Here is an 18,122-nt window from a genome sequence, read left to right on the forward strand (position 1 = left end):
ATTAAAAAATAATACAATCGAGTCGTGAATCTCTGTTTTGATGGCGGTTCAAAATATACTGGCCAGTCTGTACGGCGTGAATATACAGGATTTTTTTTTAATAAATATATTAACAAGCTATTTGTGGGAACTCGTGAATTTCTTTGCGTGACTGTAGCTCGAATATACTGTGTACATAGCCTTGCCTCCAGTTCGCTGTTCGCATCGAGAGGGGATGGTCGCGCGCGCCCTTCTCCCCCATCGCGAGTCTCTGCACTTGTGTTCGATTTTCAAAACTCGTTCCGTTGTGTGTGAGTTGAAAAAAAGTTACGTTCCATATTTAAAAGTGTACAATACACTTTGTGGTGTATTGAAATACTCATGTGCTTCTCATTTATGTGTGTGTTATTGTAAGTGTTGATTACATTTAAAGTGGTGTGCATTTGACAAGTTCAAAGCAAATATTTGTGTATGTAATTAAAAGGAGTTATACTAAAGGTGAGTGATGTGTTTATATAGATTAAATAATGATTCTGTTGTACACAATAAATAGTGAAGTAATACGTAACTTTGTTACTGCAAAATTATAATGGTGTAAATACAAAGTAATAGTTTAGTGTGAGTAGCGATTAGTAGCATTACCTTAATTGTTGTTTCAGTGTTGTGCCTAGGGAAATATTTGTTTTAAACTACTTCAAAGAGTAGTGGGTTCCTGATACTATTTTTGTAATTGTAATAATTTGTTCACGCGATATTATATATCGTTGTGAACAGATTTCGATGATTATTTTTAAATTGTTTATTCTGGATATTAAGATGGACAATGGATTGCTTACGTGGAAAATTTGTAGAGTAGATAGACAGGGCAATCGTAAAAAGTATGACCAAGCAGAATCTCAGTTACAATCTACGTGATATTTATAACTTTTATAAAAGAACCAAAGATCAAATATTAAATTTATTATTTTTTATAATAGTGTTTTGTGTTGATTTTTTTTTTTATATAAAAAGAAACAAATAGACAAACAGACCTTGTACGTACATTTTTGTCAAATAATTTCAAAGTAATAATGATACTAAAGATTCTGGAATGTAGTCTTGTCTATTGAAAGTATGAATTTAATTTAAGTAACTTTATTTTTTTATTAAATTTTATACCCCCTGCAAAAAAAATATGAAATAAATCGTACATAAGACTGTTAAAAATCTACTTCAAATCTGAGACAGAATAAAAAATCTATTTCAATTTGGAAAAAAAAAACAGTTATTTTCATTTAAAAACTAAATATACTGAATTTATTTAGATAACATTTCTATAGGAGCAATGTGAGTATATCCATTCAGACAAAAACAAAATTTCCAAATCGTTCCACGACTGACGGAGTTATGTAGTAACAAACATAAAAAAAATAAGTACCAAATTTTCTTCTTTTCAAAACCGTTTGAAAATGGTAAAAATTCACTAATTATAAATAACTATAAATAATCAAAATATTCACTAATTATAAATAAAATAATTATAAATATTCTATAATTCCTTCTATCTAAATGTTGTTTGGAAAAGATTGTTTAGCAATAAGACAGTCTTTTGTACTACACTATGCTTATTGAAAATCCTTAGACAAGTCTTGTAACGTTGCTACAATAAAATATTAAATAAATAAATAAATACTAAAATACTATCTATAAGAAATTATGAAAAAGAAAAGTGGTACTATCTTATATATAAAATTCTCATGTCACGATGTTTGTTACAAAACTCCTCCGAAACGGCTTTACCGATTTTTATGAAATTTTGTGTGCATATTGGGTAGGTCTGAGAATCGGCCAACATCTATTTTTCATACCCCTCAATGATAAGGGTGACCCTCCCTAAAAAATTTTTTTTTAATTTTTTTAACAAATTTTTCCTTTTTTATTTTATTATGATTTAGCATTGAAAAATACACACAACTTTAAATTTTCACCGTTTTACGATCGATCCCTGCATTTTAATCGCGATTTTTATATTACGCAATAAGTGGTAAATCAACGTTTACGGGGTCAGCTAGTATTTTAATAAATAACTATTTATTTACGTGACTAATAAAGAAAAAAAGAAAGAAAGAAAGCAATAATTTTCTTGAACTAAACATAGATTTAAGCATTTTTGAACAGTCATTATTTTTCATCATCGCCGATTCGAAACGCAATTTTAGCCAAGAAGAACGGGCAAGAATCTCAGCTATTGCTTTTTTCACAACGTTTAATTTTAAAAATAATGAATTTGTGTGAATTCAAACTGCTAAGCAGTAACAGATCATTATCAGATCATAGTTATAAGTTTTTCCTTGTTGTTTTTTTTTTAATCAACTTAGAATGGCAAACAAGCTTGTTTGCCATTCTAAGTTAGCCCACCTGATGGAAAGTGGTAACCGTCGCCTATAGACATGAGCGGTACCATGGACATAACAGAGTATACTGTTTCGCCCATGATACCCCCCCATGCGTTGCCCACCCTTCAAACCGAAACACAGGCATGCAAACACAACTGCTTTACGGTTGAAACACGAATGGGGTTGAGGTACCCAAGCAAACGACTTTTGTACAAAGTCTCCCTCTGGTAGATATGTATTGATAACTGAGATAAAAAGTAGCCTACTGTGTGTTCTATGGGGGAAGAGATTGTTAGTATTGGAGATCTAAAAGCCCCATTGCTAGTAATATACCCTATCAGGTTGACCTCCACGCGGTTTTCCCTGGAAATCATCTATGCAAAATCGTCATTATGGGCCAACTGGCCTGTTCCATTCTCATCTATCATCTTTCCCTGGTGCCCCGCTAGTATATACTGATAGTGCAGCTGGGGTTATTATTCCATTCTCATCCATGAAAAAAACTCGTAACTAACTTAACTGCTCAGGGGGAAAGGGATTGTTGGTAATGGAGACTGAGAATCCCATTGCTAGCAATATACCCAACCAGGTCGACCTCCTCGCTGTTCTCCCTGGAAACTATAATGGTTAATTCCTGATGAATTCATCATGATGGGCTAACTGGCCTGTTTTCATTCTCATCTATCACCCTTCACTGGTGCTCCGCCAGCATATCCCGTTAGCGCAGGCGGGGTTACCATACCATTTTCACCCATCAAAAAAAAACTTAACTGCTCAATTAGTCTTTATGAAATTTAGTATATATAAGAAACCAAAAAGCAATAAATTGACATTTATAATATGCACATATTAGTAAGGATTATTGTTCTCATTCGACGATGTACAGACACACCGTCAAGTTGCAATATTTTTATATTAGTAAAATACTATTGAAATCGAACTTCTTCCTTCTTAAAGTCGGTTGTAAACAAATCGCGTCGTTACGCGATCGGTTTCATATGAAAGCCTATTGTTTTCATATTTTGAATATATTCCTGGGGGAAACTTGTTTGGATTCCTTCCTCTGTATTATGCAGGGTCGGCCCTTTTAGGACTCTGTATATCTTATTTTTATGGGATTTCAAACAGTGGGAGGTTCTCATTTTCGCCTGTATTTTTGTGTATTGTGTATGTGTCTATCTCTCAGTGAACGTACGTGGGCGTGCGTGCGTGCGTGTGTATTTATGTGTGTAAGAGAGAGTGTATGTGTGCGTGCTTGTGTGTGTGTGTTTGTAAGTGCATGACCGATTTTTATACTTGTGCCTTCAATAAGATTTCTTTTATGAAATTTAGAATGGCAAACAAGCTAATAATTAGAAAGTGGTAACCGTCACCTATAGACATGAACAGTATCGTAGACATTACACTGAGATGCCTATGGTGCCCTTCATTCGTTACTAATTATAAGGACCCTAGTGTTAGGCTTCCGTATATCCTGTAATTTCACTGCCATGTGCCATGCCCTTCAAACTGAAACAACTATACAATCATAGTTCTTTGAAAGCAATAACATGGGGACAGAGGTACCCAAGCAGAAGATTTTTATACAAAGCCTTCCTCTGATAAATTGTTGATTGACGTAACACCTGTATGGGGTTGTAAATCTTGGGTTTATATAAATATATAACAATAAACCACGTGGAAAAATTGAGAGAGGTTGTTTTTCTGAGGTAGAGTCTATTGCTTAATAAAATTTTTATGTAATGACGAAATGGGATCAAATATTTTATATTGTTCTTTTTTGATAGACAGAATGGATAAAACTCATTGTTCCTTACGATTTTGTACTTTCTACGCGTGGATTTTATAGAATAGTATAGAATTTTATTGCTAACAGTAAATACAGCAGTAATGTAGATAGAAACTCAGTGAAATATATACTATTTCTAGACGACGTATTGAGGTAAAACATACCAAATTTTAAGTTAGACCTCCAAAAATATAACTGTGAAAACTGCATCCAATTTGGTGCAGTAGTTTTTGCGTAATTTTTTTTTATATTTTTAATGGCTGATAATGGAATGGTAACCCCACTTGCGCTATCGGGATACGCTAACGGGTACCAGTGAAGTGTAAGGATGTTGTAGGTGAGGATGAAAAGGCAGGTTAGGCAGTTACTCCATCGTGATGAATTCTACTAGAATTAATCAAGATTGTTTCCAGGGGGAACCGCGTGGAGGTCGACCTGGTAGGGTGTATTGCTCCCAATGTGGCAGTCATTACGTGTACTAACAATCCCTTACTCCCCCTTGCGTGATGTTATAACAAACATATAGACAGATAAACGTGTAATAGGATATATTATGCATCTTTAAATACTAAACCAGCTAGGAATTACGGCCACCTGTGAATTATGAACAGTACTACGGGCGTCACAGTATACACTGTGCCGCACATGGCGCCATTCCTGAGCGGTGAGGTGTTATTTCACTTGGCAAAAGTTCTCAATTGGCGTTGTCAAACTGTAAAACAGCAATGTTAACTTTTTATGAGAATCCTTGACTTTGTTTATGGATTCCACGCAAATTGGTGTAAAGTATTACGCAAGTTTCAAACGGAATAGCTATTAATGGCGTCGTTTAGTTCAAAAAGTTTTTGAAAAATCACTTTTGAAGTACTTGTCTTCAACTCATCCTTCCAATATTAGTTAACCATCAGTTACGGTTTACTGCCGAGGCTTGAGATCGAATTTGGAAAAACAATTTTTTTATATTTCGTAAAGGTAATTATTTTTTACTAGTATTCTATTATATATATGTATGTATGTATTTACATGTATGTGTTTATGTATATATACAAAATAATAATGAGTAGGGATGTATATTTACATTATTACATGTATCACATCTCCATATTTAGAAATAATAGAATTTTCATCGTGCCTCCGATCAAACTGTTTATAATTACTCCTCTCCATCCAAAGGTTGCCTGGAAGAGATCGCTCTTAGCGATAAGGTCGCCCATTGTTTTCTCATTGTGATTATTTCTTGTAATTGTTTATATTTACAATAAGTTTACTATTGTAATCTTTTGGAGGAAACAATAAAGAGTATCTATCTATCTATCTAGTTACTCGCCCCGATTTCGTTTTTTGGCATATGTATTTATATTATATATTTCCTCTGTCTGTTGGTAATAGAAAACTCCTGCGTAAGGGTGTTTACTATTTTGATGTTATCCTATACTATCTGTTTATCGTGGATTTGCACGCGTGATTTTCGGTTGCAAATTTAAGTTGAAACTTTCAGAAATTCTTTCGAAACAGATATTTACATTATGAATAAATAAATTTAAGTTTCAAACTTCAGCTTTCTAGAGTTAGTTGTTTTGGCTGTGTGTCGGTAATCAGCGTTCATCTCAGCCATTATAGGTCCACTGGAGAAAAAAGACATCCCCATAAACTGCATTAAAGAAAGGTACTGCACCACCTGCATCCACTGACACCCTACAATGCGTTTGAAGTTGTCATTCAGTACAAACTACGACTATTTAAGTATTGATTTTTAAATATTTAATCAATATTCTACTTATACAATTGTATCGTTGTGTTTGTAAATTGTCTTGTTTATTTCCTATATTGTATAATGCAAATAAAGTATACTCATTCATTCATTCATTCATTCAATATAAAGCTAGTATACCGTATGGTCCCGACGTAGAAAGGGCCACCCCTTCCTTTCCCATAGGCATCGAAAAAGGCGACTAAGGAAACTTAAAGGTCTAGGAATGGGCAGCAGCATCCCTCTTAAAACATCACCAAAAAACTTAACTGCAGCTGCCAAACCGCCTGTCGAGCGTGGAAACTACTGCCCCCCCCCCCATCAAGGGGGAGACCTATGTTCAGCAGTGGCATTACCAGCTGATATGATGATGACGTGTGTCGTAAGGGCTGACATGTTGATGATGACGATGATGAACTCAGTGCCGAAGCTCAAATTTATTGTCGTATTTCGACGCATGGGTTTTTGATAGATTTTTTTTGATAGGTGAAAATGGTATGGTAACTCCGCTTGCGCTAACGGGATACGCTGGCGGAGCACCAGTGAAGGGTCATAGATGAGAATGAAAACAGGCCAGTTAGCCCATCATGATGAATTCATCAGGAATTAACCATGATAGTTTCCAGGGGGAACCGCGAGGAGTTGACCTGGATGGGTATATTGTTAGCAATGGGATTCTCAGTCTCCATTACTTACAATCCCTTTCCCCTTGATAGAAATGTTAGGTTTTATTGAATGAATATCACCTGATAAGGTGCTAATTAATTCCATTGTGTAATATATACTTAAATATCTAGTTAATTGTTATGTAGTTACGTTTTATTAATGAATATAAATAACCTTGTTGACTATGTAATTTTCCATCTTTATAAATACACATTACAAATACAATACAGTAATTATGCTTCGATATACACATCAATAATTCATACGTAGAATAAGCTGACGGCCCACCTGATCGAAAGTGGTAACCGTCGCCTATAGCTGAGTATACTGTTTCGCCCACGATACCCCCCATGCGTTGCCATTCCTGAGGACTCAGGAAGGATGAATGCATCGCTTAAGGTAATTACACAGGTACCAAATAGTACTACGTGGCTTTTTTATGCAACTTACAATGGCAAATAAGCTGATGGGCCCACTAGATGCATGGTGTTATTCCTCTGTACCCTGTAAATTCACTGCCATATCACACCTTTCAAACCGAAACACAGCAATGCAAACACAACTGCTTCATGGTAGAAACACGAATGGGACAGAGGTATCCAAGCAAACGACTTGTACAAAGTTTCCCTCTGGTAAATTAAGTACTCAGTACTTAATACTAGAGGGAGAAGGGATTGTTAGTAATACCGAAAACTGGTTTCATTGCTAGCAGTATACTTTGACAGGTCGACCTCCAGGTGGCTCCACCAAGAAACCATCGCGCTGAATTACAGACGTATTTATCACAATAGGTTAACAGACCTGCCTTATCATTCTCAATTTTCATCCCTCACAGGTGCCTTGCCAGTGTATACCGTCAGCGCGGGCAGGGTTACCATTCCATTATCATTCAATAAAAAAAATACCTAATGCTAGAGGGACTAGCAGCCCTATTGTTGGTAAAATATCCAGTTGACTTCCACGCGTTTCCACTTGGAAATCATTGTGGTTAATTCCTAGCAAATTCGTTACAATGGTTTACCATGGAAATGAAATTTTAGAGAAACGACGCTTCAGAATCGACCTAGTTGACTTTTTTTTATAATACCATTGATGCAAGTATTTTTATTAATTACTTAAAAAGTAATTTACTGTTTTCTAACCAGTAATTTCACTGCTATTACAGATTACGATGATCGATTACTAAATGGCGATAAAATTACTGGCCGATCCATAGATATAAATCGTAATAATGATAATGCACGAAAAATATCGTTCCATTGCTCTTTACCAAATTATTAAAAAGGTAGATATAAAAAAAAAAAAATAGTCGAGTGAGGTTATAAAAGTAAAGACTTGGCATTTTTCGTTAGCATTTCGTGAGCTCGCGTGACGACACGAAACCGTATGGTAATTAGCATGCAACGTCCCATGCAGATATTATGAGTATAATTGTGTATTCGTCGGTAACACAATGAAATTATTTGGAGGGCATTTTGTAAATTAGTGTCAACCTTAAAGGTCGTAGACACTATGAAAACCCTTGGAGTTTAAAACAATAACATCCAGATAGTGTTTTCTTACAAATATTTAGATAAGTATAGTAGTAAGTGAAAACACTCACACATACACACACATACAAAAACACACACACAGACACGCACACATTCTCACACACGTCCCCATACACGCGCGCACGTGCACACACTCACACATACACACGTTAAGAAACGTCGCCATGTTTCGTACATACTTTACATTATAATATTTATCCTAATATATAAAAATCTCAATATCCGAAACTGTTCTACCGTTTTTAATAAAATTATGTAAATGTGTATCGTTTTCTGCAACTTAAGATATAGAATAGTTTTTATTTAATAATAGATTCGGTAGGTGGCGTTAAGAGCCAAACAAACGTTCACTGAATCAGCTAATTTACTATATCCAAAACACTGCCTATCCTATCTACTAAAATCGTAATATAACGTTCATACAGGTCCACGTTCTAAATTCAAAACAGTAGATACCTTTATTTTTTTCGATGCAGTAAGCACTTAATTATGCGTTTATTTTATTAATGCGTTTAATTTATTAAAAAAATAAATAAATTTACGGCTCTGGATGCGAGTTTTTTTGAGTTCATTAAAGTACGAAATATGATATTGTTCACTCACCAATACCTAGATATATATATATTATAATCGATTTAATAATAATATTGTGAAAGATCGAGATTACTTGTCAATCGAGATTATTGTCATATTTAACGTAGCAATTTTTTTGCGCAATAAAATCTACCCATTACTGTTTACGTTCACAATGGAGGTTATTTAAAATTCCCCCCTGGGCGTCTCTAATCTCGTGACAGCGACGACACTGCTAAGATTTGAACAAACACATTTTGGCAAGAGCTTCCCTTAAGATTTAATTAATTCCTCGAGTTAGGCAAAGGAATCTATGTTCATAAAGTTTTTGCCAGCGCGCCCGCCCCGTTATTTTGGACGCATAATTCTGCTTGCTGCGTCTGGACAATAAACACTAGCTAGTGCCTAGACTAATCTAGCTGTGGCAGATATTAAATTCTCTGTGCTAAGGAATTTTGTTTTCTTCTATACTAATGTAAGATATATATTATTTGTAATATAATTTGTGTGGTTTATTTCGTGGAATGGGTTGTCATGACGATTGCTGTGGTATAGTGGTAGGTGTGTTGTGACTTTGAAGTGACGGGTCCGATTCTAGATTTGACATTTACCTAAAATTTTGAGTGCTTACGTAAAATTTACGGGGAAAAGTGTTAAGAATAAAAGTACAACATAAAATTATAACATTTCTTGAACTTAGTGCCAGTTTACTATCCTATTAATTTTATAAATACGAGAGTGGTTATAAATCTTTTTGTGGATGAAAAGATGAATGTTTATTACTCTTTCACGCAAAAACTACTGAATGGATTTGACTAAAATTTGATACAATTGTGTTTGGTAGAATGGTAAACAAGCTAACGGCCTATCTAATGGAAAGTGGTAACTGTCCCCTATAGACAGACATGAACAGTACTATGGACATAAGAGAGTATACTATGTGTGGATGTGTGTGTATACACGTGTGTTTGTGTCTCTCTCTCCTCTCTGTGTGTATGCGTATACATACGTATGTTTCTCTCTTTCTCTCTCTCTCTCTCTGTGTATGTGTGTGTGTAGTAATGAAGTTCATTAAACACGATATCGTACACAAGTTAAAAATATTAAAGAAAATCCACCGAAAACGTTGTAGATAAGAATTTAAAAATGTGTTATATTTTTCGGGCGTAGGAACAGAAACGCTACGAAGTGACGCGGCTAGGTAGCTTAGCTCACAAGTAATTGGTTCACGCTATATTTTTTAATAAGGTCATATTTCGGGGCTATCGCTGCTCCAAGGTTATATGGTTCGGAATTTATTCGCAGCCTACTAACGCACAATTAGGGAAAGAACTGAAATAAAATCTATATAAATAAAAATGAATTACTAAATGTGTTGCTAAGCGCAAAACTAGAGGACGGCTGAATCAATTCGCCTAATTATCGAAGCACGTGCTTGTTAAGAGAAAAATTGGGAAAAGTGCTCAGAAAAAATGTAAAAAAACCTCATTTTTATTTATGCCAAATAAACCGTTCCTAACTAGCGGTGTAGCACCCGTATAGAATATGGCACCCTTTCCTTTCCCGCGGGTGTCGTAAGAGGCTTTATTTTTAGATGATAATGTTATGGTAACCCCGTCTGCGCTATTGATATATGTCAGTGGTCAGTGATAGATGACAGGTGAGGATGAAAGCAGGTCAGTTAGTCCATCGTGACGAATTTCACAAGAATTAACCACGATGGTTTCCAGGGGGAACCACGTGGAGGTCGACCTGATAGGGTATATTGTTAGTAATGGGGCTGTTAGATCCCATTATTAATGATCTCTTCCCCCCTGTCATAAGAGGCCACTAAGGGAGGGCGAGGGATGGGCTGCAGCGTCCCTCTTAAAATACCTTCCTTATTCTCGAAGGTTATGGAATCCATCATTAATCGTCAACTGCTCCGGTACCTAGAAGAGCACCGGCTGATCTGTGATCGCCAGTACGGCTTTCGACAGGGACGTTCGGCCGGTGATCTTTTAGCTTACTTAACACACCGATGGGCAGTGGCAATCGAGAGTAAGGGAGAGGCCTTAGCAGTTAGTCTGGATATTGCGAAGGCCTTTGATCGGGTGTGGCATAGAGCGCTGCTTTCAAAGCTACCTTCATTTGGGTTGCCTGCGAGACTGTGCATTTGGGTCGCCAGTTTTCTCAAGGAACGTAGCATTAAGGTCGTAGTCGACGGTGCATGCTCTGATTTAAAACCTTTAAATGCTGGTGTCCCGCAAGGCTGTGTACTATCTCCGACTCTGTTTCTTCTGCATATCAATGATATGTTACAGATAAGTAATATTCATTGCTATGCGGACGACAGTACAGGAGATACATTATATACCGGTCATGCAAAGATCTCGCGGGCACATACCGATGAGTGCCGGAATATACTTGTGTCTGAAATCGAAACTTCACTCCATCAAGTTTCGATCTGGGGTGAACAAAATCTTGTCCAATTTAACCCCAAAAAGACACAAGTCTGCGCGTTTACCGCAAAAAAGACGCCGTTTGTCGTATCTCCTCACTTTCAGGGCACTTCCCTCGATAAAAAGTCAAGTCTAGGAATTCTGGGCGTTGATATATCTTGCGACGTCCAGTTTTGCGGTCATCTGGAGGAGAAGGCTAAGATAGCTTCCAAAAAGTTAGGAGTGCTCAATAGGGTGAGACGATATTTCATGCCAGAACACCGCCTGAAATTATATAAAGCCCAAGTCAGGCCGCATATGGAATACTGTTCTCACCTGTGGGCAGGAGCGCCACAGTACCAACTCCTTCCGTTAGACCGCATTCAAAGTCGGGCGGCTCGAATTATCGATAGTCAACGCCTTACTGTCCGACTTGACCCATTGAAACTGCGCAGAGATGTTGCATCTCTGTGCATCTTCTACCGAATTTATCATGGGGAGTGTTCTGAGGAATTGTTCGGATTGATACCTGCTGCTGATTTTCACCACCGTACAACCCGCCACAAACTAAAGTTTCATCCCAATCATCTGGACGAGTGGCGGTCTTCCACCGTGCGTTTTTCAAGGCACTTTCTTCCACGCACAACCATTCTTTGGAATCAACTTCCAGCAGCAGTATTTCCGAACCGATACGACAACATAACCTTCAAGAAAAGAGTATATTCCTTTTTAAAAGGCCGGCAGCACACCTGCAATGCCGCTGGTGTTGTGGGTGATCATGGGCGGCGGTAGTCACTTACCATCAGGTGAGCCGCATGCTCGTTTGCCCCCTGTGTTGTAAAAAAAAAAAAAAAAAAAAAATACCACTAAAAGCCTGATTGTATTCATCTGTCAAGGGAAACCAAAGAGGGTTGTGTTCAGCAGTGAACTGTTACCGGTTAATATGATGGTGATGATGATGATGATAAAATATTCCTAATTGCCAATTTAAAAATCCAATCTAATATAACATATTATATTAATTTAATTAATTAATTTAGGCAAATATACACTATTTGTGAGCTCACGAGTTCCATCTTAGAACACATCATCGCTTTCCATTAGGTGAATAATCACTACTTCCTATGCCACTGTGTTAGGTTGACTGGAAGAAATCTCTTTTAGAGATAAGCTCGCCTTTGCTAACATTGTTATTAACTTATTGTTGTTACTGTATGTTTTAGTGCAATAAAGAATATATATGTATATAATAGTAAAAAGTAAAAAATAATAAAAAAAAGAAAACACATATTTGTATCAAAACTATTTCGTCACTATATATTTTTAATCTTTTTTTTTTTAATACAAATATGTTGTAAGAAAAATAAAGAAGAAATAAGTGAGGTAATTCGTTTAAACCAAAAAAAAAGTAGTGGTCCAATAATTGAGCCTTGAGGTATACCCATTTCCAAGTTTGCAAATTTTGAAATTATTAGAAACATTATTAATTAATTAAAAACATTGTAATATTATAATCTCATTAACATATTCTGTTCTACGTTTATAAATATTACTTTTTCATAATTAATTTTAATATCCCGAGGCAACCTTATGACCGTCTATTTACCTCACTTTTTAAATAAATAGCAACAGTTCCTAGCATTTAGATTAGATTCAGTATATTATTCATGTACGTATAACAAAGGTAACCTAGAAATATTTGATATTAGAGGGCTACACCCACATTGGTTTTATATTAATTTTTTGATTATCTTTCATGATATGGTTGGATGGAAAAATAGACGAGAACTTTTAATATTTCTTATATTTTATTTTATTACATATTCTAGACATGCGACTCAAGTGACAGAGGATATCAGAGAGCGAAATACAATATGGCGTGCGCAGAGTTATTCTCAGAGCGATAACAGATGGCGCCACGTGTCCCCTTTACATAAATATGATTATTAAATGTAACATGTAATTATGTTTGTGTATGTATGTTTTAATTATGTACAATCTTAAATGCCATTTTTCTTTGAAAAAGACTGATTGTTACGAAGTGAGCAGCAGCGGAAGTTTGTGTTTGCTTTGGCGTGATTATATAGAAACTTTATTATATTAGCCTTTACCTGTCCACTGGTGAACGTAAGCTTCCCCCTTGGGGGGTTTTGGCAATAGTTGGCACGTTTAGCAGGCGGATTGACAACTGCAGTCAGGCTTTAGAGATGTTTTAAGACGGACGCTGTTGCCCATCCCTCACCCTACCTTTGTCGGTTTTTTTATAAAAACATAATTATAATAAATTTTTATTTTCCGTCACAATACCACTAATGTTACTTTTATTGTTAAAAGTTTCTAAAGATATATTTTAATCTAATAACTACCAGTTTAACTTACGTGTAATTTAAACCGTTAACATTTTTAAAGTTATATTTGCTCAAGACTAAGGGTCCAGGATGGTCATGAAACTAGTCGAGCTTTCTCGACAAAATTACGCGTTAGACCGGTAGTTATTACATTGAAACGTAACGCCACGTTCTAAATTCAAATTATTTTCACTCCAATGTCATGTCAGTGTCACTGATACTTTAATCAATGGAAGCTCTCGTCGATTATCGGTATTTTCAACCGACTTCAAAAAAGGAGGTTCTCGATTCGGTTATATTTTTTTATGTTTGTTACTTCAGAGTAGCCTCATTTATAAACAAATTTATATACATATATATCTGTCACGCCTGTCTCTCATTAGAATAAGTTCAGGGTCGGCAACGCGCGCGTAATACCCCTGGTATTGCAGGTGTTCATAGGCTACAGTAACCGCTTATCATTGGGGGGAAAGGGGTTGTTAGTAATGGAGACTGAGAATCCCATTCCTAGCAATATACCCAACCAGGTCGACCTCTTCGCGATTCCCCCTGGAAACTATAATGATTAATTCCAGATGAATTCATCATGATGGGCTAACCGGCCTGTTTTCATACTCATCGATCACCCTTCACTGGTGCCCCGCCAGCGTATCCCGTTAGCGCAGGCGGGGTTACCATTCCATTTTCATGCAATAAAAAAAAAACCGTTTATCATTAGGTGGACAGTATGCTTGTTTGCCACCTCAGTGGTATAAAAAAAATATGTAATTCGTCATCTTTCCACCCGACATATCTTCCGCATGCCTGATCTCGACCCGAACCAACGTAGCATGTCCGCTGCTCATTTTTACACTACTACTTCTAAGTACTCTTGAAATATGGGAATTCTACGTAAAAATATATTGCAACTAGATTTTACGATTTCGTACGCGTACCCTCATTACATTGATCGATGTTGACCGACATAAGAAATAGGTTATATCTTTGAATACTAATTTATTGTAGATAGATAGATACTCTTTATTGTTCCCTCCAAAAGATTACAATAGTAAACTTATTATAGATATAAATAATTACAAGAAATAATCACAATGAGAAAACAATGGGCGACCTTATCGCTAAGAGCGATCTATTCTATTTATTTGCATTTTAAATTGTAATTTTTATTTATTTATTTGGTGCACACGACAGAAGTTTACAAATTTAAACTTAAAACATGTTGCTACATATATATTGTTCAAGTAAACTTTCTACAACATGTGCACACAGGGGGGAACGGGATTGTTAGCAATGGAGTTTAACAGCCCCATTGCTAGCAATATGCCTGATTAGTTACCTCCACGTGGTTGTAATTTTTGGAAACCATCGTGAACAATTCTCATTAATTCGTGTGCGCTATGTATATATATATATATATATATATATATATATATATATATATATATATATATATATATATATATATATATATATATATATATATATATATATCCTAATAATAAATACGACTATAACAAATCCAATAATTAATTAATTAATTTAACATCATTTCGTAAAATAATTATTTTCATTCACAGTGATATCATTTGTGATAAATCACAGTTTTTTTTTTATATAACTTAGAATGGCCAACAAACTGACGGTCCACTTGATGGAAAGTGGTAACCATCGCCTATAGATATGAGCAGTACTATGGACATAACAGAGTATACTGTTTCACCCATGATACTTACCATGTGTTGACATTCCTGAGGACTCGGATGTTATTCCTCTGTACCCTGTAAATTCATACCGTATCTCATCCTTCAAACCGAAACACAGCCATGCAAACACAACTGCTTCACAATTGAAACATGAATGGGATAGAGGTGTCCAAACAAACGACTTGTGTACAAAATCTCCCCCTGGTGATTTTTGCCGGTAATCGCCCACCATCAGGCGAACTGCATGCTCTTTTGATATTCTTTTACAGAAAAATCGGATCAGAAAAAACGATGTAAACACACAAAACAATAATTCAAGCGAGTCGAGAAGCTCCTTCCAACGGGAGTTGCTTTTAAAAAATTAAAAAAAAAAAATACGGAAATTAATTAAAACGAACAAAATACGGATGAAACAAACTCATTTCCTGTAAATCGTTAGTCGTTACGGTTATTCTGTAATAATCTACCGTCTAATACTCGTATAACTCCAATAACGTTACCATTGTGGACGGTAAATTTAACCCAATTATTCAATGTTGACAGATGGTTTATTAAATGTTGAAATGTAATAAATTTATTTGAGCTCTTTAGTAGTATTTATTTTATTTATTTAATTCTTTATTGTACACACTAGTTTTAAGAATATGACAGAGGTAATCAAATGTACAAAGGCGAGCTTAACTCTGATAGAGTTTTCTTCCAGCAAGCCCAAAGTGGAAAGGAGCATCAATGTCAGCGGGCAGAGCGGTGTACAATATTGTGACAATTTTTAAACAGACAAATTAAATTACGAGGTCTGTCCGGAAAGTTCGTATAAAAGTGTTCTGGAATGCGAGAAAATGGGGAGGCCAGGTAAGCGCAGGACCCCTTCCTTATGTTTTAACAATGCTTCAGTTCTGGTCTGACCGCCGTGCGGGCGAACTGCTTGTCACGCCATCTGTGATATTACCTTTTAACGAAAATCCGTCGGCATGGAAAACGCTTCCGTTGAAACACACGTAATCAATTCTCTCGAAACTCGGCAAGAATGGTCGTGAAATTTTTGCCGATCTCAGAACAGTTTATGGGGATGATGCTGTGAAGGAAAATTAAAAAAAAAAGTGGCTAAAAAGATTCAGAACGAACGAGACAATGTTGATTGTTTTTTTCGATGTTCGGGGGATTGTCCATCAAGTAAATCGTTCCAGGCCAGACAGTTGATGGAAAATTCTACGTCGATGTGCTCAGACGCCTCAAAGCTCGTGTGGCACGAGTTCGTCCAGAATTGGCGCGAGAGGGGCGTTGGATTCTTCACCACGACAATGCCCCTGCCCACACCTCTCTTGTTGTCAGTGAGTTTTTATAAAAATTGTTGAAATGAACACCCCCTATTCGCCGGATTTGGCCCTTTGTGACTTCTTCTTGTTTAAAACCAAATTGGTACTTCGGGGGCGGCATTTGGGGGACATAAATGAGATAAAAAAAGCTACGACGGGGCAGCTGAGAAACCTACAACCAGAGGACTTTCATAGAGTTTTTCTCACAGTGGAAACGGCGTTGGCACAAGTGCATTATGTCACAGGGGGAGTACTTTGAAGGGGATAAAATTGATTTACCTGAATAATTGTAAAATAAAATTTTTAAAAAACTTTTATAATTCCGGACAAACCTTAACTATATTATATTTAATCGTACAAATACACATATACATATACCAGAGGGAGACTGTACAAAAGTCGATTGCTTGGGTACCTCTGTGCCATTCGTGTTTCTACCATGAAGCAGTTGTATTTGCATGGCTGTGTTTCGGTTTGAAGGGTGGGATATGGCGTGAATTTACTGGGTACAGAGGAATAATACCTGAGTCCTCAGGAATGGCAACGCATAGGGGGTATCAAGGGCGTAACTTTATCACTTTTCATCAGGTGGGCCGTCAGCTTGTTTGCCATTCTAAGTTGTATAAAAAAAAATTAAGAGTGGGCCGTCAGCTTGTTTACCATTCTAAGTTGTATAAAAAAAAGTAGAAATCTGAAATTTGAAACATAAGTTTATTTTATAAAGTATGCATCCGCTATGAAAGTATTGTTGAAAATTTTTACTTAAAGGGGGAATACTCGTGCAAAGTTGCGGGCTACAGCTAGTTATTGTGGCTAGTATGTAGCTGTTGTATTATAAATACGAAAGTGACTTTGTTTATTTGTTTATTATAACTTGGCGTGTTAATGGCTCAACCAATTATCATAAAATTTGGTAAAGGTACAGGTAATAATTATAGTGGAAAAGAACACCCACTACTTACAACTTTATAAGGACTGGAGGATGGATGGATGGTTGTTTGTTACTCTTTCACGCAAAAACTACTAAATAGATTTGAATAAAATTTTTGACACAGGTAGGTTATATATTAATTTAGTATATAGAGAAGTGTGGACTGAAAGACAATGTAGTGGCAAAAATCGAAAAAGGAATTTGGTTTGGCCATTTGGAGAGGATGGATGAAGAAAGAATTTCGAAAGAGATTTATCGAGCAACAATAAATAGAGATGTCGGTAGGGGCCGCCCTAGACGGACGTATGTAGACCAAATAGGCGACGTGCTGAAGAAGGGCCAAATTAAAAGTACCCGTAACCGGCGAGCGTGTATGAAAAGATTGATGAATGTGGAAGAAGCGAAAGAGGTTTGTTTGAATCGTAGCATTTCGCGTTCCATTGTTTCTTTTTTTTGTTTTTTTTTTTACAACACAGGGGGCAAACGAGCATGCGGCTCACCTGATGGTAAGTGACTACCGCCGCCCATGATCACCCACAACACCAGCGGCATTGCAGGTGTGCTGCCGGCCTTTTAAAAAGGAATATACTCTTTTCTTGAAGGTTATGTTGTCGTATCGGTTCGGAAATACTGCTGCTGGAAGTTGATTCCAAAGAATGGTTGTGCGTGGAAGAAAGTGCCTTGAAAAACGCACGGTGGAAGACCGCCACTCGTCCAGA

The 18,122-nt window shown here is 36.4% G+C and overlaps 1 protein-coding gene across 1 annotated transcript in view; it reads left to right on the top strand.

Annotated features, from left to right (window-relative positions):
- The first annotated feature begins 203 nt into the window (after positions 1-203).
- Positions 204-18,122, top strand: part of LOC113521010 (uncharacterized) — a 397,978-nt gene continuing 380,059 nt past the window's right edge. Inside the window, exon 1 of the mRNA XM_052893731.1 lies at positions 204-477. The gene's annotated coding sequence lies outside the window, so the exon portion shown is untranslated. The remainder of the gene's footprint in view (positions 478-18,122) is intronic.

The sequence above is a fragment of the Galleria mellonella genome, unplaced genomic scaffold, assembly GCF_026898425.1.
Source record: "Galleria mellonella isolate WM207_F2 unplaced genomic scaffold, CSIRO_AGI_GalMel_v1 utg184, whole genome shotgun sequence".
In the NCBI taxonomy this organism is placed as follows: Eukaryota; Metazoa; Arthropoda; class Insecta; order Lepidoptera; family Pyralidae; genus Galleria; species Galleria mellonella.